Raw genomic sequence first — 18,054 nt, 5'->3', positions numbered from 1 at the left:
CTGCTTTTACTGACATCTATATTTCATTCTATTTCCCTACTCCACCTTTCTCACTTTGTGTTTCCTCTCTTTCTTCCTTTCTCTTTTGCTCTTTATTAATCAATTCTTCTTGTCCCTTTGTCCTTGGTCTCTCTCTCTGTCCCTCCCTCCCTTTCCTCTCAGTCTCTACCCAAATAATTTCATCTCTCTTTTCTTTCTCTCTTACACTTCCCTTTCTCTTTTCTTCCTTCCTGTAGCTGTCTCTTCCACTTAGAAGTTTGTGAAATCATGAGGGTCGGGGATAGGGTGAACAGCCAAAGTCTTTTCCCTGGGGAAGGGGAGTCCAAAACTAGAGGGCATGGGTTTAGGGTGAGAGGGGAAAGATTTAAAAGAGACCTGAGGGGCCACATTTTCACTTAGAGGGTGTTGCATGCATGGAATGAGCTGCCAGAGGATGTGATGGAGGCTGGTACAATTGCAACATTTAAGAGGCATCTGGATGGGTATATGAACAGGAATGGTTTAGAGGGATATGGGCCAAGTGCTGGCAAGTGGGACTAGATTAGGTTAGGATATCTGGTCAGCGTGGACAAGTTGGATTCAAGGGTCTGTTTCCAATCTGTAAATCTCCATGACTCTATTACACGTTTTTAAAGATATAAATCCAGAAGATTCCATTGCTAATAAAGACACGTTTTGTCTGATTAAATATTATATAAATAGGAAACCCTTTTAATTTCTCAATAAAAATAATTGAAGAGGAACACAGGGTGTCTGGAGTCATTAAAATATTATTTAAATTGTGAACTTTTAAAAATGTAACTTATTTTTCTAATTGTTTTATTCAGTCAGCAAAGTGAGCAGTGTAGCCAGCATTTGCTGCCCATCCCTAGTTGTCCACTTGAGAAGATGGTGGTGAGCTGCCTTCTTGAACCGCTGCAATCCAGGCACTGTCAGCTGACTCACAATGCCCTTAGGAAGGGAATTCCAGAATTAAGACCTAGCGACAGTGAAGGAACAGTGACATATTTCCAAGTCAGGATGGTAAGTGGCTTGGAAAGAAGCTTGCAAATTGGTCGTGTTCCATGTATCTGCTGCCCTTGTCCTTCTAGATGGATGTGTGGGTTTGGAAGGTGGTAGAGTCATAGAGATGTACAGCGTGGTGTCTGAGGATCTTTGGTGAATTTCTGCAGTGAATCTTATAGATAGTCCACACTGCTGCTACTGAGCTTTGATGGTGGAGGGAGTGGATGTGGTGTCAATCAAGCGGGCTGCTTTGCCCTGGATGGTGTCAAGCTTCTTGAGTGTTGTTGGAGCTGTGCCCATCCAGACAAGTGGGGAGTATTCCATCACATCCCTGCCTTGTGCCTTGTCGATGTACTATACCCTGACATGCAATCACGTGAAGGCTGCCCTGAGGTCATTGATTGCACTGAGACAGTGATTGCGATTTTCTGAATGGAGCCATTTACTGTGGAGAATGGAACTGTGTTCGGTTGCAGTCAGCATCCACACTGACCTCCAGTGGCTCTGAGTATTCCAGCAGCTCAAATTGACAATTCTCATCCTCATGCTTAATGAGAGAGTTGACGGCTTCATGTTCAATGAGGGAGATGACCGGGTGAGTGGTGTTATTGCTGGACTATAGTTCCAGAGATCCCTGAGGTGTCAGGTGTACAGTCCCACTCTTGGCAGATGGCGGAACTTGAATTCAACAAATATCTGGAATTAAGATGCTCAGGATGACCACATATATTCACAAATCCCATCTGTTTCCCTCATGTCCTTAAGAGAAGGAAACTGCCATCCTTATCCGGTCTGGCCTACACGTGACTCCAGATCCACCGTAATGTGGTTGACTTTTAACTGCCCTAGCCAGTAACACCCACATCAAGTGGATGCATAAATAAAAATCCTTCCCTATAATCTCCTTAAGGCCTTCAATTTTCACTCATTTCAATTCCTGAAATAAAGGGGTGTCTTGTGAGCGAACGTTGGGCCTACCCTGGGACTGATTTTAGGATTCAGAGGAGACTTGGCAGAGTTGACGCTCAGAGATGTTGCCCCACCAGAGCAGAAACCCAGGAGCATGGGTCAAAAATAAGGGATTTCCCATTTGATTGTGAGGAGAAGGAATTACTTCTCAAAGTGGTCACTAATCCCATTACGAGGAGTGGAGGCCTGGGTCAGTCAGTATCTGAGGGTGGACAGACTTCTGATTGACAAAGGCGTGAAGGTTTCTGGGAGATAGACAAGATGAGGAAAAGACTCAAGGTCTCATTAGAGCAATCATAATCTTACTGACCACAGAGTAGGCATGATTGGTTGAAAGGCCTCCTCCTGTTCCTATATCATAACGTATTGTATCTACTTGTTTAGACTCTGGCCTTTCAGGCAACTTGATTTCCACCTTGCCAGCACCATCAGCTGTTGACTCTTCAACCGTCTCAACTTTAAACTCAGGAAACCCCTCCCTAAACACCTCAGCTCCCTTTCTCCTCTCTACACAGGGCTCCTTAAAACTTACTCCTTTGGCCAAATGTTTGATCATTTTCTTGTGTAATTTGGCGTCAAGCATCATTTCGTAGAACATAGAACAATACAGCACAGAACAGGCCCTTCGGCCCACGATGTTGTGCCGAACATCTATCCTAGGTTAAGCACCCATCCATGTACCTATCCAGTTGCCGCTTAAAGGTCGCCAATGATTCTGACTCCACCACTCCCACGGGCAGCGCATTCCATGCCCCCACCACTCTCTGGGTAAAGAACCCACCCCTGACATCTCCCCTATACCTTCCACCCTTCACCTTAAATTTATGTCCCCTTGTAACACTCTGTTGTACCCGGGGAAAAAGTTTCTGACTGTCTACTCTATCTATTCCTCTGATCATCTTATAAACCTCTATCAAGTCACCCCTCATTCTTCGCCATTCCAATGAGAAAAGGCCGAGAGCTCTCAACCTATCCTCGTACGACCTATTCTCCATTCCAGGCAACATCCTGGTAAATCTTCTCTGCACCCTCTCCAAAGCTTCCACATCTTTCCTAAAGTGAGGCGACCAGAACTGCACACAGTACTCCAAATGTGGCCTAACCAAAGTCCTGTACAGCTGCAACATCACTTCACGACTCTTGAATTCAATCCCTCTGCTAATGAACGCTAATACACCATAGGCCTTCTTACAAGCTCTATCCACCTAAGTGGCAACTTTCAAAGATCTATGTACATAGACCCCAAGATCCCTCTGTTCCTCCACCTGACTAAGAACCCTACCGTTAACCCTGTATTCCGCATTCTTATTTGTTCTTCCAAAATGGACAACCTCACACTTGGCAGGGTTGAACTCCATCTGCCACTCCTCAGCCCAGCTCTGCATCATATCTAAGTCCCTTTGCAGCCGACAACAGCCCTCCTCACTGTCCACAGCTCCACCAATCTTCGTATCATCTGCAAATTTACTGACCCACCCTTCGACTCCCTCATCCAAGTCATTAATAAAAATTATAAACAGCAGAGGACCCAGAACTGATCCCTGCGGAACTCCACTTGTAACTGGGCTCCAGGCTGAATATTTACCATCTACCACCACTCTCTGACTTCGACTGGTTAGCCAGTTTTCTATCCAATTGGCCAAATTTCCCTCTATCCCATGCCTCCTGACTTTCTGCATAAGCCTACCATGGGGAACCTTATCAAATGCCTTACTAAAATCCATGTACACTACATCCACTGCTCTACCCTCATCCACATGCTTGGTCACCTCCTCAAAGAATTCAATAAGACTTGTAAGGCAAGACCTACCCTTCACAAATCCGTGCTGGTTGTCCCTAATCAAGCAGTGTCTTTCCAGATACTCATAAATCCTATTCCTCAGTACCCTTTCCATTACTTTGCCTACCACAGAAGTAAGACTAACTGGCCTGTAAGTCCCGGGGTTATCCCTATTCCCTTTTTTGAACAGGGGCACAACATTAGCTACTCTCCAGTCCCCTGGTACCACCCCCGTTGACAGTGAAGACGAAAAGATCATTGCCAACGGTACAGCAATTTCCTGTCTTGCTTCCCACATAATCCTAGGATATATCCCGTCAGGCCCGGGGGACTTGTCTATCCTCAAGTTGTTCAAAATGTCCAACACATCTTCCTTCCTAACAAGTATCTCTTCTAGCTTACCAGTCCGTTTCAAACTCTCCTCTTCAACAATACGGTCCCTCTCGTTCGTAAATACTGAAGAAAAGTACTCATTCAAGACCTCTCCTATCTCTCCCGACTCAATACACAATCTCCCACTACTGTCCTTGATCAGACCTACTCTCGTTCTCGTCATTCTCATGTTTCTCACGTACGCATAAAATGCCTTGGGGTTATCCTTGATCCTATCCGCCAAGGATTTTTCATGCCCTCTCTTAGCTCTCCTAATCCCTTTCTTCAGGTCCCTTCTGGCTATCCTGTATCCCTCCACTGCTCTGTCTGAACCCTGTTTCCTCAACCTTATGTAAGCCGCCTCCTTCCTCTTTACTAGACATTCAACCTCCCTCGTCAACCAAGGCTCCCTCACACGACCATTTCTTTCCTGCCTGATAGGTACATACATATCAAGGACACATCGTATCTGCTCCTTGAAAAAGTTCCACATTTCCACCACATCCTTCCCTGACAGCCTATGCTCCCAACTTATGCTCCTCAAATCCTGTCTTACAGCATCGTAATTTCCCTTCCCCCAATTGTAAAATCTATCCTGTTGTGCGCACCTATCTCTCTCCATAACCAAGGTGAAAGTCACAGAATTGTGGTCACCATCACCAAAATGTTCACCCACTAACAAGCCCATCACTTGTCCCGGTTCATTACCGAGTACCAAATCCAATATGGCCTCCCCTGTGGTTGGACAATCTACATACTGAGTTAGAAAAGCTTCCTGGACACACTGCACAAACACCGCCCCGTCCAATCTACTTGATCTAAAGAGCTTCCAATCAATATTTGGGAAGTGGAAGTCGCCCATGACTACGACCCTGTGGCTTCTGCACCTTTCCAAAATCTGTTTCCCAATCTGTTTCTCCACTGTACTCACTGTGTAGAATGTAAAAGTGTTAAAGGTGCTAGATAAAGGCAGGTTGTTAGTGAGGATTATATCGGTTTCCATTATAATGAGAGAATCCTATCTCTCAGGAGATACGTTGTCCATTCGTCATTGGGATAGGTTGACTGTGGAGTCAGTGCTGATGATGAAGAGGGCATCCAAATTGCCTATGACATTCATTTCAATCCCAGAAAATTTCTAACACATCTTTCAGAACCTCTGAGCTGGGCCTGTTCCTTATCACGGAACACAATCACTGAAAAAAACAAATGCAACTCAGCATAAAGGGGTGGCACGGTGGCTCAGTGGTTAGCACTGCTGCCTCACAGCACCAGGGACCTGGATTCGATTCCCGCCTTGGGCGACTGTTTGTGCATTCTCCCCATGTCTGCGTGGGTTTCCTCTGGCAGCTTCGGTTTCTCCCGCAGTCTCAAGATGTGCAGGTCAGGTGGATTGGCCATGGGAAATTACCCATAGCACCCTGGGATGTGCAGGTTAGATGGGTTGGCCATGGGAAATGCAGGGTTACAGGGATGTTCTTTAGAACATTAATGAACCAGATGGGATTTTTTTAAACTACAAACTAGTAGCTTGTCCCAATTACTGACAATAGTTTTATTCCAGGTTTAAGTGAAGAACGATGTTTAAATTCCCCAACCACTGAAATGGGATATCAAGGAATGTCACTGGTCAGTATCTCAATAATAAAGCAATATGTTCTCTAATACAGCTGTGGGGTCTGAAAGGAGCTGGATTAAGGACGTCAATGCAAAAACAGCACCTCTGACAGTGCAGCACTCCCTCTGCTCCTTGTCCTCTGGGTCAGCTTTATTTTGCCTGCATTTCACACCTTTCCATGTCCATCTGCACCTACTGGTTCAAAACTGTAGACTCCTTTCCTGACACAAGGAAAGTGAAACTGTTTCAATTTTTATAAAGTTATTTAAGAACATAAGGTCTAGGCCATTCAGCCCTTCGAACCTACTCCATTATTCAACACGATCCTGGCTGATCCCATCTTGGCCTCAACACCACGTTCCCACCCACTCTCCATAACCCTTCAACCCATTACTGATTAAAAATCTGTTCATCTCATCGTTAGATTTCCTCAGTGTCCTGTGTCTACTGCACTCAGGGGAATGAATTCCATAGATTCACCATCCTTTGAGAGAAGTCATTCCTCCTCAGCTTTAACTTTAAATGGGTGGCACGGTAGCTCACTGTGCCAGGGACCTGGGTTGGCATTCTCCCTGTGTCTGCGTGGGTTTCCTCTCGGTACTCCAGTTTCCTCACGTAGTCCAAAGATGTGCTGTTCAGGTGAATTGGCCATGCTAAATTACCCCTAGTGTTAGGGGCATTAGTCAGGGGTAAATATAGGGGAGAGGAATGGGTCTGGCTGGGTTACTCTTCAGAGAGTCGGTGCGGGCTTGTTGGGCTGAAGGGCCTGTTTCCATTATGTAGGGGATGTAACTTAAGCTAAATCAGTTACCCCTTATCCTAAAACAATGACCCCTTGTTCTAGGTTGATCCAAGTCTAAAGTTGTCAGATCTCCTTTATCCTTCTAAACTCTAACATGATCAGGCCAAACTGCTCAACCTCTCCGATAAAGACAAATCTTTCAGTCTGGAATTAATCTAATGAACCTTCTCTGAACTGCCTCCTCAGCAATTCCTCATGTAAGGAGACTGAAACTGTACAGGGCACTCCAAGCGCTGACTCACTAATGCAATTACATCACCTCTCTACTTTTATACCCCATTCCTTTTAAAATTCCATTTGTCCACATAAATGAGCCAACAATAGAAACCAGGCACTAAAACAGAAATTGCTGGAATAGCTCGGCAGCATCTGTGGAGAGAGAAATCAGAGTTAACGTTTCAGATTGAGTGACCCTTCCTCAGAACTGATGGTACCATAGCTAGGAAAAAGTTGTTTTTTTAATGCAAAGATAGGATAGGGGGGGAGGCAGTAAGGGGTAAATAATAGGTGGGGATAGAGCCCAAAGACAGAGAGAACAGACAGACAGCACTGGATAATGGTCAGCAATTTCTGTTTTGTTTCTGATTTACAGCCTCTGCAGTTTTTTTGGTTGTTGACATCAGGCAACTGCTGGACTTTTGCCCAAACAGCACTGTCATTGCTCAGAGAGGAACCACCTCCTGTCTCCACCCATTCCAGTCCACATGCATCACTGGTCCCGCTCTGCAGTAACTGGGAGTGGACATTTAACACTAGATTGACAAAAGTTATCCACATCTGCCATCTGACCTTAAGAATGCTCCAGATAAACTGCAGTTGCAGCAAGATGAAATAAAATCCAAACCGATTGGAATAGCTCAGCAGGTCACAGAGCATTTGTGGACTGACAGTCCACCATGAGCTTCAAAACAAAACCAGGCAACCATTGGGGGGGAATGGAATACAGAAGAGGTTTTCTGCTTTTCTCTCTCTCTCCCTCTCCTTTCTCTGCATCTCCTTCCCATTTTTGTCTCTCTATCTCATTTTCTTTCTATCCCCCCTCTCCCTTCTCACCACCTCTTTCCCTAATCCCCAGCTCCCTCCCCCTCTCCTTGCCCCTGTCTCCCCCGTCTGCCTCTCTTTCTCTGTCATTGTTTTTCTCTCTCTCTCTGACTCTTTTTCTCTGTCTGTCTCTCTCTCTGTCTGTCTCTCTCTCTCTCTCTCTCTGGCTCTCTTTGGCTCTCTTTCTCCGTCTCTCACACTGGGTTGGGATTTAGGAAGCAAATAAATATAACAATGCATTCTGTAAATTAAACAAATATCAGAAAATGATTTATGTCTTGTTTCATACTTCAGCATCTGACTTAGGATCTATTCATCGTCTCTTGATCTCTCTTTCTCTCTGTCTGTCTCTGGTACAGCCTCTACCCTTGACACTATTGCTCCTGCTATCCACCCTCTCTGTATCTCTCCCTGTCTCTCACCATCCCTTCCACACACCACCTTCCCCATTTGGCTCTATTAACTCCCACAGCTGCTGCACATTGACCAGAGACTGTGATGTGCTGGGGACCAGGTTGAGGTGGGTGGGGGCTGGAGACTCTCTGGATAATTTGCACCCCTCCTCTCCCACACCAGCGCTGACTTGAGGATATTGAGTGCAGTGGACCAATGTCACCTCAGACATCGGATGTGGGTGTTCTTGATGTACATGGGCCACTCTCGAGATGAACAGTCGGGAGAGAATCTCAACCCGCCCAATCTCAGACTGAAATCCTAATATCTTACTTTTTGAAAAGAACATTTTTCCTGATTGTTTGATGAACAACAATCCAGCAAAGTGCCTGTGTAGTGGCTGTTTTCAATCAGTTGGGGATTTTTTTACCCCTCTGTTTGCAATATATCGGGGCAAAGTGTAGCAAAACATCTACAGTATCAAACTCTCAATAAACAATGTATGTCTTCAATTAGCGATGGAATTGATGCAAGTGCTTTCCATTATTACACTGTCTGGCCATGTAATCTCTTGTTTATTCTTTCAGTGTCAGCTCTGAACTGTTAACTGGCCCTCTCTGTGTCAGAATCACAAATAGAAAGAGCCCACTCAGCCCATCGAGTCTGCTCCACCATTGACTGAGATCGTGGCTGATGCAGTAATCCTCAACACCCACTTTACTACTTTTTTCCTAAACCTTGACTCCCTTACTGATTAAAAATCTGTCTATTTCAGTCCTAAATATACTGATCGTTCCAACCTGGTCAGTCCTCTGTGGTAAACAATCCCACAGACTCACTCCCCTCAGAGAGAAGAAATTCCTCCTCAGCTCAGTCTTAAATGTGTTCCCCCGCCCCCCCCCCCCCCCCCAACAACTGTGAGATCATACCCTCTGATCCTCGACTTTCCCACAATGGGATGCAACCATTCAATATCTACCCTGTTAAGTCCCCTAAGACTCTTGTACATTTCAATAAGGTCACCTCTCATGTTTCTGAATTCCAGTTGAGTACCGGTCCAACCTCGGGACAATGCCTCTCCACCTGATATCAGGCAACCTTCTCTGGACTGCCTCCAATTTCAATCTATCTTTCCTTCACTAAAGGCCTGTGGGATGCAGCCTTTTGAACATTTCCCAATGCCCTTTGTTCCACCAGTGGCAGTCATGTTGCTGCTGCCCCATGCTCTCTAACTCTCTCCCTAAAACTCTCTGCCTCTCTCCTCCTGCGAGACTCTCTACAATCTTAGCTCTTTGTGAAAACCTTTGAGCACTCAAGCTGGTATCTCTTCGCATGTCAAATTTCACCTGATTATACTTCAACAGAGCGAGTTTTGAGAAGATTTGTAGCCCAGGTTGAGGTTCTGGATGTAGATTTGCTCACTGAGCTGGAATGTTCATTTTCAGATGTTTCGTCACCATACAAGGTAACATCTTCAGTGAGCCTCCAATAAAGCTTCATCCGGAGGCTCACTGAAGATGTTACCTAGTATGGTGACGAAATGTCTGAAACTGAACCTTCCAGCTCAGCGAGCAAACCTACATCCATTCTACAACAGAATGCCTTGTGTTAAAGGCACAAAGGAAATGCAAGCTCAGAGTCAATCGGGGCAACAGTATGGCCATTCAGCCCGCTGAAGCCTGCTCCTCCTTTTCTGGAGGTTATGGCTGAACTTCCAAGTGTATTGTCCACATCACAGAGCCGCAGAACCACAGCATTGTTAAGGTGCAGAAGGAGACCGTTTGGTCCATTGCTCCTGCACCCATTCTATCCCCTAGTGCCAATCTTTTGCCTTTCCCCCATATACCTGCACACCAAAATAACCACCCAGTGCCCCTCTGGAATGCCTCAGTTGAACCACCACATCTCCAGGCAGTGCAGAATGACTTACTGTGTGAAAAAGCGTTTTCCATCCATGTTTCATTCGCAACCATGGTTATCTCTGATGTGAAGAAAAGGATGAGGGGCTCTTATGGTGAACTATAATGACCTGGAGTTTGGTATGTAAGGCACAAATCCAGAGATGCATTGGTGAATTGAGCAACAAGTGGAATTTAGGACAGAGAGATTCGACAATTGGAAGAACAAAGGGAGGCAAGAAATGTTGCCCCAATTTGAAGAGGCTGCCATTTTTTCCAATGGGATGTGGGTGTCACTGGCAAATGAAATATTTGTGGCCCATTCCTAATTGCCCCTGAGATGATTGGCTTGCTCAGCTACTTTTGGGGGTAGTTAAGAGGCAACCACATTGCTGTGGGTCTGGATTGACGTGTAGGCCAGACCAAGTGAGGACGACACATTTCCTTCTCACCAGGAATTTAACAACAACCAATGATGGTTTCACGGTTTCCCATCACTGAGATGAGCAATCTCACGGAGATTGACTTTATATCCCATATTTTGTTAATGGGATTGATGCCTCCTCAAGGGGCTGAGCTGGTGTCATGGTGGGAATGTTGGTCACGGGTCTCCTCATTTCAGATGGCAGAGAGACGTGAGTGGCAGATCCTCTGCAAATGCAATGAGATAACCCCCTTCCTGCTCACCCCACCCCACCCCACCACAGTTCCCAGCTCACCCCAGTGCAGGGTATTACACTTTAACTCAACCAGAACCATTCGACTTGGGCAGAAATCAATTTGGGTCCATGGTATCGTTGAGAATGGAACTGATGCAAAATCTTTTTAAGGAACCCGGTTAGGCTTCAGCACTGTTCAATTCCAAACTCTACAGGAGCAAGAATAAGATGAGTGTGAGAGAGATTTATTGGATGGGATGAGCATGAGGGCCTGCAGGAGAGTGAAGAAATTGGGTCCACTCCCCTTAAGACCATAGACATCGGATAGATGAAGGCCATTCAGTCCATAATGTCTGCTTTGTCATTAGAACCACAAAACCATAAAGTGTAGGAGAAGAGTAGGCCATTCAGTCTGCCCTGCTGTTCAATCGAATCACGGCTGATCTGATAATCCTCAACTCCACTTTCCCGCTGAATTAATAGATTAGATTTCCTCAAGTGTGGAAATAGACCCTCAGAAGAGTAACCCACTCAGACCCATTTCCCTCTCACTAACACGCTGGGCAATTTAGCATCGCCAATTCACCAGACCTGTACGTATGGGAAGAAACCCGCCCAGACACAAAGAGAACATGCAAACTCATACAGACAGTCACCTGAGGTTGGACTTGAACCTGGGACCATGGCACTGTGAGGCAGCAGTGCTAGCCACCGTGCCATTGTACTACCAGCATAGCCTTGAATATGCTTAACAATCCATCCTGAACAGCCCTCTGCATTAAAGAATTCCATATGCACTTCCCTCAGCAAGAAGAAATTCCTCCTCATCTTCATCTTCAATGGGAGACCCCCTTATTCTGAGATGATACCCTCTGGTCCTCAGAGGAGATCTCACCGATGGGTTCGAAACTTCAGTTGAGGAGAACCAGTTTACAATGACAGGAGAGTCATTAACAAGAGAGATGTGGATGTGCAATTGCCAAAGGTGCCTGAGGGGAGGACGTGAGCAATGATTATTATCCAGCATGTTCTCCTCATCAGGAATGTACTGCTGGGAAGAATGATGGAGCACATACAGTCATAACTTTGAGCAGGGAGTTCAGTACTTCAGGGTACATTTACATTTACGTCTGGGGAGGGAGTAAGGGCAATGGAATTCAATTGGTAGCTTCTTGGACAAAGCCAGAACAAGCACTATCCCAGTGTAACCTCCTCCAGCCGCAGAACCTCCTTATCCTAGTGGAACCCCCTCCAACCTCAAAACCTCCCTATCCCAGTGTAACCCCCTCCAACCTCAAAACCTCCTTATCCTAGTGGAACCCCCTCCAACCTCAAAACCTCCCTATCCCAGTGTAACCCCCTCCAGCCGCAGAACCTCCCTATCCCAGTGTCACCCCCTCCAGCCGCAGAACCTCCCTATCCCAGTGTAACCCCCTCCAGCCGCAAAACCTCCCTATCCCAGTGTCACCCCCTCCAGCCACAAAACCTCCTTATCCCAGTGTAACCTCCTCCAGCCGCAGAACCTCCTTATCCTAGTGGAACCCCCTCCAGCCTCAAAACCTCCCTATCCCAGTGTCACCCCATCCAGCCTCAAAACCTCCCTATCCCAGTGTAACCCCCTCCAGCCTCAAAACCTCCCTATCCCAGTGTAACCGCCTCCAGCCTCAAAACCTCCCTATCCCAGTGTAACCCCCTCCAACCTCAAAACCTCCCTATCCCAGTGTAACCTCCTCCAGCCTCAAAACCTCCCTATCCCAGTTGTGGGTGGCACGGTGGCACAGTGGTTAGCACTGCTGCCTCACAGCGCCTGAAGACCCGGGTTCAATTCCCGACTCAGGCGACTGACTGTGTGGAGTTTGCACGTTCTCCCCGTGTCTGCGTGGGTTTCCTCCGGGTGCTCCGGTTTCCTCCCACAGTCCAAAGATGTGCGGGTCAGGTGAATTGGCCATGCTAAATTGCCCGTAGTGTTAGGTAAGGGGTAATGTAGGGGTATGGGTGGGTTTCGCTTCGGCGGGTCGGTGTGGACTTGTTGGGCCGAAGGGCCTGTTTCCACACTGTAAGTCTAATCTAATCTAACCCCCTCCAACCTCAAAACCTCCCTGTCCCAGTGTAACCTCCTCCAACCTCAAACCCTCCCTATCCCAGTGGTTTGTTCTGGGATCCCTGCCGAAATGGAAGATTTGCTTTTAGTTCAGAGGCAGCAGTTTTACTGTCTGGGTCAGTCTGAGCACAACTTACTGACCAAGGCGTTACCGAGCTAAGGAGTTTGTAATTGTACTCGAGGAAGGAACCTGTTTGATTTGATCCACAAACAGGGGTGATTAATGCATCATTGTGACGAGGGGCAATGGCTAGTGTTCCTTCTCTGACATTGCAGGTGGTTCCTATCTCTCCATGTCGTAGGATTTGCTGGTTCACTACATTATTTCCCCCCATTGCCTTGTTCTAAATGCTGGAAATGTCCACAGCCCAGTTCCAAAGTGAGTGAAAGGCTGGAGGCACAGTCAGCTTGTAATCACTGTCATGTGTGTGTGCGTGTGTGTGTGAGTGTGTGTGTACATATCTGTGTGTATGTGTATATATCTGTGTGTATAAATCTGTGTGAGTGTATAAATCTGTGTGTGTGTATAAATCTGTGTGTGTATATAAATCTGTGTGTGTGAGTGTGTGTGTACATATCTGTGTGTATGTGTATATATCTGTGTGTATAAATCTGTGTGTGTGTATAAATCTGTGTGTGTGAGTGTGTGTGTATAAATCTGTGTGTGTGTATAAATCTGTATGTGTGTGTATATATCTGTATGTGTATAAATCTGTGTGTGTGTATGTGTATGTGTATATATCTGTGTGTAAAAATCTGTGTGTGTATCTGTGAGTGTGTGTGTGTATATATCTGAGTGTGTGAGAATGTGTGAATATATGTGTGTCTGTGTATGTGTGAGTATATTTGTGAGTCTGTGTGTGTGTGAATATATCTGTATGTCTGTGTGTGTGTATAAATCTGTATAAATCTGTGTGTGTATATATCTGTGTGAGTGTGTGTATGTGTATATATCTGTGTGTGTGTGTGTGAATATATCTGTGTGTCTATGTGTGTGTTTGTGTGTGTGTGTAGTAATGCTAATCCACCTTGTACAATGATACATTGATAGAGTTGAAGGATCACAGCAACAGAATCTGGTCCAGCCCCACTTTGACGAAGTCTGTTCACCCTTCGCACCGCACAGTAATTCATCGGAGGGGGATCGCAAGGGAACTCTCTCTCAGTTTTTCTCCCCCCCACCACCGCCACGCTGTCCACCATATCTCAATTCATTCATTCCGGGAAGCGATCTCACTGTGACAGGGGCTCCGAAATCTTGATCAAATCGGCTGGGATAAGCCTGTGAGACTGAGGTAAGATCACTTTTCATTTCAATAACTGCAAATCTTATCATCAGAGTCTTGTTCATTTCTCTCGGCGGTGCAGTCTTAACCCTTTCTCCCAGTCCTGGCTAGCACTCGGTGTAGCGGACAAAACAGATGTGTGGTACCTTGCCATTCCTCTCCCGGTTTACAACTGGGTGACATACCGCATCAGTCCAGGTGAAAAGAACAGGAACTCTCGAAAAACGACGTGAAAGTAATCAGACAGTCCCCTGCTGTACAGACACTCAGCAGTTAACAGCCCGATAACTCAGTAACCTACAGATTAAAGAGGTAGAGTGGAGTGTATTGGGGTTTTATTAAAAGGTATTAAATTTTCTCACGAAATCTATTTGGGAGGGGGCATTGCTGACCGATTGGCACAATCCCGAAGTTTGACAAGGGGGATTTTTTCTGGGGCACACACAACAAAAGGCTAAATAGGAAAACTGAAAGAAGTGTCAAAATGCAGAAACGTGAATCTGTGAAGTATTCCCGAGAACAATCACTTTCTCAATCAATTTAGTCAATAGCTTGGTTTTCCCAAATTTAGAAATTAGCAACATGTCAGCGACTAAGAAGAGGGATCGCACTGACTAGATATTACACTGAGAGAGAGATCAGACTGACTGGATATTACACTGGGAGAGAGATCGGACTGACTGGATATTACACTGGGAGAGGGATCGGACTGACTGGATATTACACTGGGAGAGTGATCACACTGACTGGATATTACACTGGGAGAGGGATCGGACTGACTGGATATTACACTGGGAGAGGGATCGGACTGACTGGATATTATACTGGGAGAGAGATCGGACTGACTGGATATTATACTGGGAGAGAGATCGGACTGACGGATATTTCACTGGGAGAGGGATCGGAATGACTGGATATTACACTGAGAGAGAGATCAGACTGACTGGATATTACACTGGGAGAGAGATCGGACTGACTGGATATTATACTGGGAGAGAGATCGGACTGACGGATATTTCACTGGGAGAGGGATCGGAATGACTGGATATTACACTGAGAGAGAGATCAGACTGACTGGATATTACACTGGGAGAGAGATCGGACCGACTGGATATTACACTGGGAGAGGGATCGGAATGACTGGATATTACACTGGGAGAGAGATCGGACTGATTGGATATTACACTGGGAGAGAGATCGGAATGACTGGGTATTACACTGGGAGAGGGATCAGAATGACTGGATATTACACTGGGAGAGAGAGATCGGAATGACTGTATTACTCTGGGAGAGGGATCGGACTGATTGGATATTACACTGGGAGAGAGATCGGAATAACTGGGTATTACACTGGGAGAGGGATCGGACTGACTGGATATTACACTGGGAGAGGGATTGGACTGACTGGATATTATACTGGGAGAGAGATCGGACTGACTGGATATTACACTGGGAGAGGGATCAGGCCGACTGGATATTACACTGGGAGAGGGTTCGGACTGATTGGATATAAAATTGGGAGAGAGATCGGACTGACTGGATATTACACTGGGAGAGAGATCAGACTGACTGGATATTACACTGGGAGAGGGATCGGACCGACTGGATATTACACTGGGAGAGGGATCGGACCGACTGGATATTACACTGGGAGAGAGATCGGACTGACTGGTTATTACACAGGGAGAGGGTTCGGACTGACTGGATATAAAATTGAGAGAGGGATCGGACGGACTGGATATTACACTGGGAGAGAGATCAGACTGTCCGGATATCTCACAGATATAAAAGGAGCGCATTAATCTGAAACTAGACTTGGATTGGACTGACCAGATACTGGATTGGGAGGGAGGGGATGTCTGGGGAGCAGTATGATTGGATTTGGATTGACTGGATATTGGACTGGGAGAGGGGAATTGGACCAACTGGATATTGAACTGACACAGAGAGATTTGATATTGGACTGGAAAAGGGGGTTTGGCCAGACCGGATATTGGACTGGGAGAGAGGATTGGAATGATTTAATATTGGACTGGGAGAAAGGGAGCAGACTGACCAGATACAGGATTGGGAGAGATTGGGAGAGAAGGATTGGACTAACCAGATGCTGGACTGTGATCAGACTGACTGGATACTGGACCGGGAGAGCGAATTCGGATGTTGGACTGGGAGAGAGGGATCAGCTGAGTTGAAAGTTTAGAACTTTTGAGTTTTTGGGATGAGTACTGAAACAGCAGTGACCATTCAGCCCATCGATTCTGTTCCATTTTATCTGGGACTGTACCATCTCAACCCTTGATCCCTTCAGCAGATAGAACCTATTTAGATCATCACTGAGCTGCACTCCAACTCCTTTCCCTTCCAACCCAATAAAAATCGATCTCAGTTTGAACATTTCAACCGGCGATGGGCCCCCACATCTCATTAGGTTTAGCATTTCATCTGGACTTGGAAATATGTTGCTGTTTCTTCAGTGTTGCTGGGTCAAAAGCCTGGAATTCCCTCCCTAAAGCCATGGTGGGTCAACCTACAGCACGTGGAGCTGCAGCAGCTCAAGAAGGCAGCTCAGCCGCACCTTCTCAAGGGGCAATTAGGGGCGGGCAATAAAATGCTGGCCCAGCCAATGACACCCATGTCCCACGGGTGAATAAAACGGTTCTTTAGCCTGTTTTCTTGCTTCACTCCAACGTGGTGCTCCATTTGGAGTTGTACCAGATCATTTCAAATTGTGACCAGCAGAGGGAACAATTGATCAATTCCTATCATATCCTTTTATCATTGTAAACATCTCAACCAGATATTTGCTCAGCCTCCTCAGCTCAGAGAAACACAAACCTGAATCTCTACAAGCAAACCTGATGAGTTAACCCTTTCAGCTCCAGGAACATTCTGCACTGCCCACCCTCTGAGGCCTATATTTCCTTCCAGCTCAGATCTCATTGTTGTTACTGTAGATGGGCTGTGACCAAGGGCCCTTCACATCTGCGGTTTGGTGTACTAGCCCCTCCGTCAGATAAAGGTCAGCTTGTGCAGCCCTTGGGGACACAGAGGAGCTGCCTTTCAGGTAAGTTGTTAAACTGAAGCCCTAACTCCGATCAACTTGTTTCCCTGTAACACAGTAATTTGCGCCTTTTTTTGTCTCATTGAAAGGATGTGGGCATTGCTGGCTAGACCAGCATGCATTGCCTGTCCCTAATTGCCCTGGAAAAGGTGACACGTTTATCACTCTCTGCAGTCCTCGGGGTGGTGGTATCAGGTGGTGCTGTAGCGGCAATGTCAATGTGCTCGTAATCCAACACATCAGCTTATCATAGGAAGAGGGGTAGGCCATTCAGCCCCTCGAACCTATTCCACCATTCAGTGAGATCATGGCTGATCTGTGGCCTAACCCCGTAGACCTGCCTTTGGCCTATGTGTACCTTCACTTAACAAAAATGTATCTATCTCAGATTTAAAATTAACAACTGATCCAGCATTCACTGCCGTTTGTGGAAGAGAGTTCCAAATCTCTCCCACCCTCTGTGTGTGGAAGTGCTTCCTAACATCTCTCCTGAACGCTCTGGCCCTAATTCTCCGACTGTGCCCCTTGCTCTAGAATTCCCAATCAACAGGAATAGTTGATCTTTATCTGCCCCGTTGTTTCCTGTTAATGTTTTGAAGACCTGATCAGGTCAACCTCTTAACCTTCTCAATTCTAGAGAATTGTTCTGAGGCAGTGGGTTCAAATGCCATGGTAGATAGTGATATTTAAATTCACCAAAGATCTGGCCTATTGGTGAGCATGTAACAATTATTAAAAAGTCCCCTCTGGTTCACAAGTGTCTCTTACAGAAGTGAATCTGTTTCTGGCTGACAAGTGATCCCAGAATTGCATTGAATTTATTGTCACCTGTACCGAGGCACAGTGAAAAGCTTTGTCTTGTGAGCAATACAGGCAGATCACAGAGTTACGCAGCATAGATAGTAAATAATAGCTAAAAAGCAGCAAGAACAAAAACACAGGTACAGGCGAATGTTAAGAGTTTGTGAGTCCATTCAGTATTCTAACAGCAGTAGGGTAGAAACTGTTATGAAACCGGCTGGTGCGTGTGTTCAGACTTCCGTACCTTCTCCCCGATGGTAGAGGTTGT

At 46.1% G+C, this 18,054-nt stretch overlaps 1 protein-coding gene across 1 annotated transcript in view; it reads left to right on the top strand.

Annotated features, from left to right (window-relative positions):
- The window catches only part of LOC132823497 (protein NDNF-like), a 41,871-nt gene that overhangs the window by 7,207 nt on the left and 16,610 nt on the right, over positions 1-18,054 (top strand). The window contains exon 2 of the mRNA XM_060837423.1: positions 13,690-13,933. The gene's annotated coding sequence lies outside the window, so the exon portion shown is untranslated. The remainder of the gene's footprint in view (positions 1-13,689; positions 13,934-18,054) is intronic.

The sequence above is a fragment of the Hemiscyllium ocellatum genome, chromosome 16 (assembly GCF_020745735.1).
Source record: "Hemiscyllium ocellatum isolate sHemOce1 chromosome 16, sHemOce1.pat.X.cur, whole genome shotgun sequence".
NCBI lineage: Eukaryota > Metazoa > Chordata > Chondrichthyes > Orectolobiformes > Hemiscylliidae > Hemiscyllium > Hemiscyllium ocellatum.
Note: the sequence above shows the minus strand (reverse complement) of the source record. Positions and strands in the feature narration are given on the sequence as shown.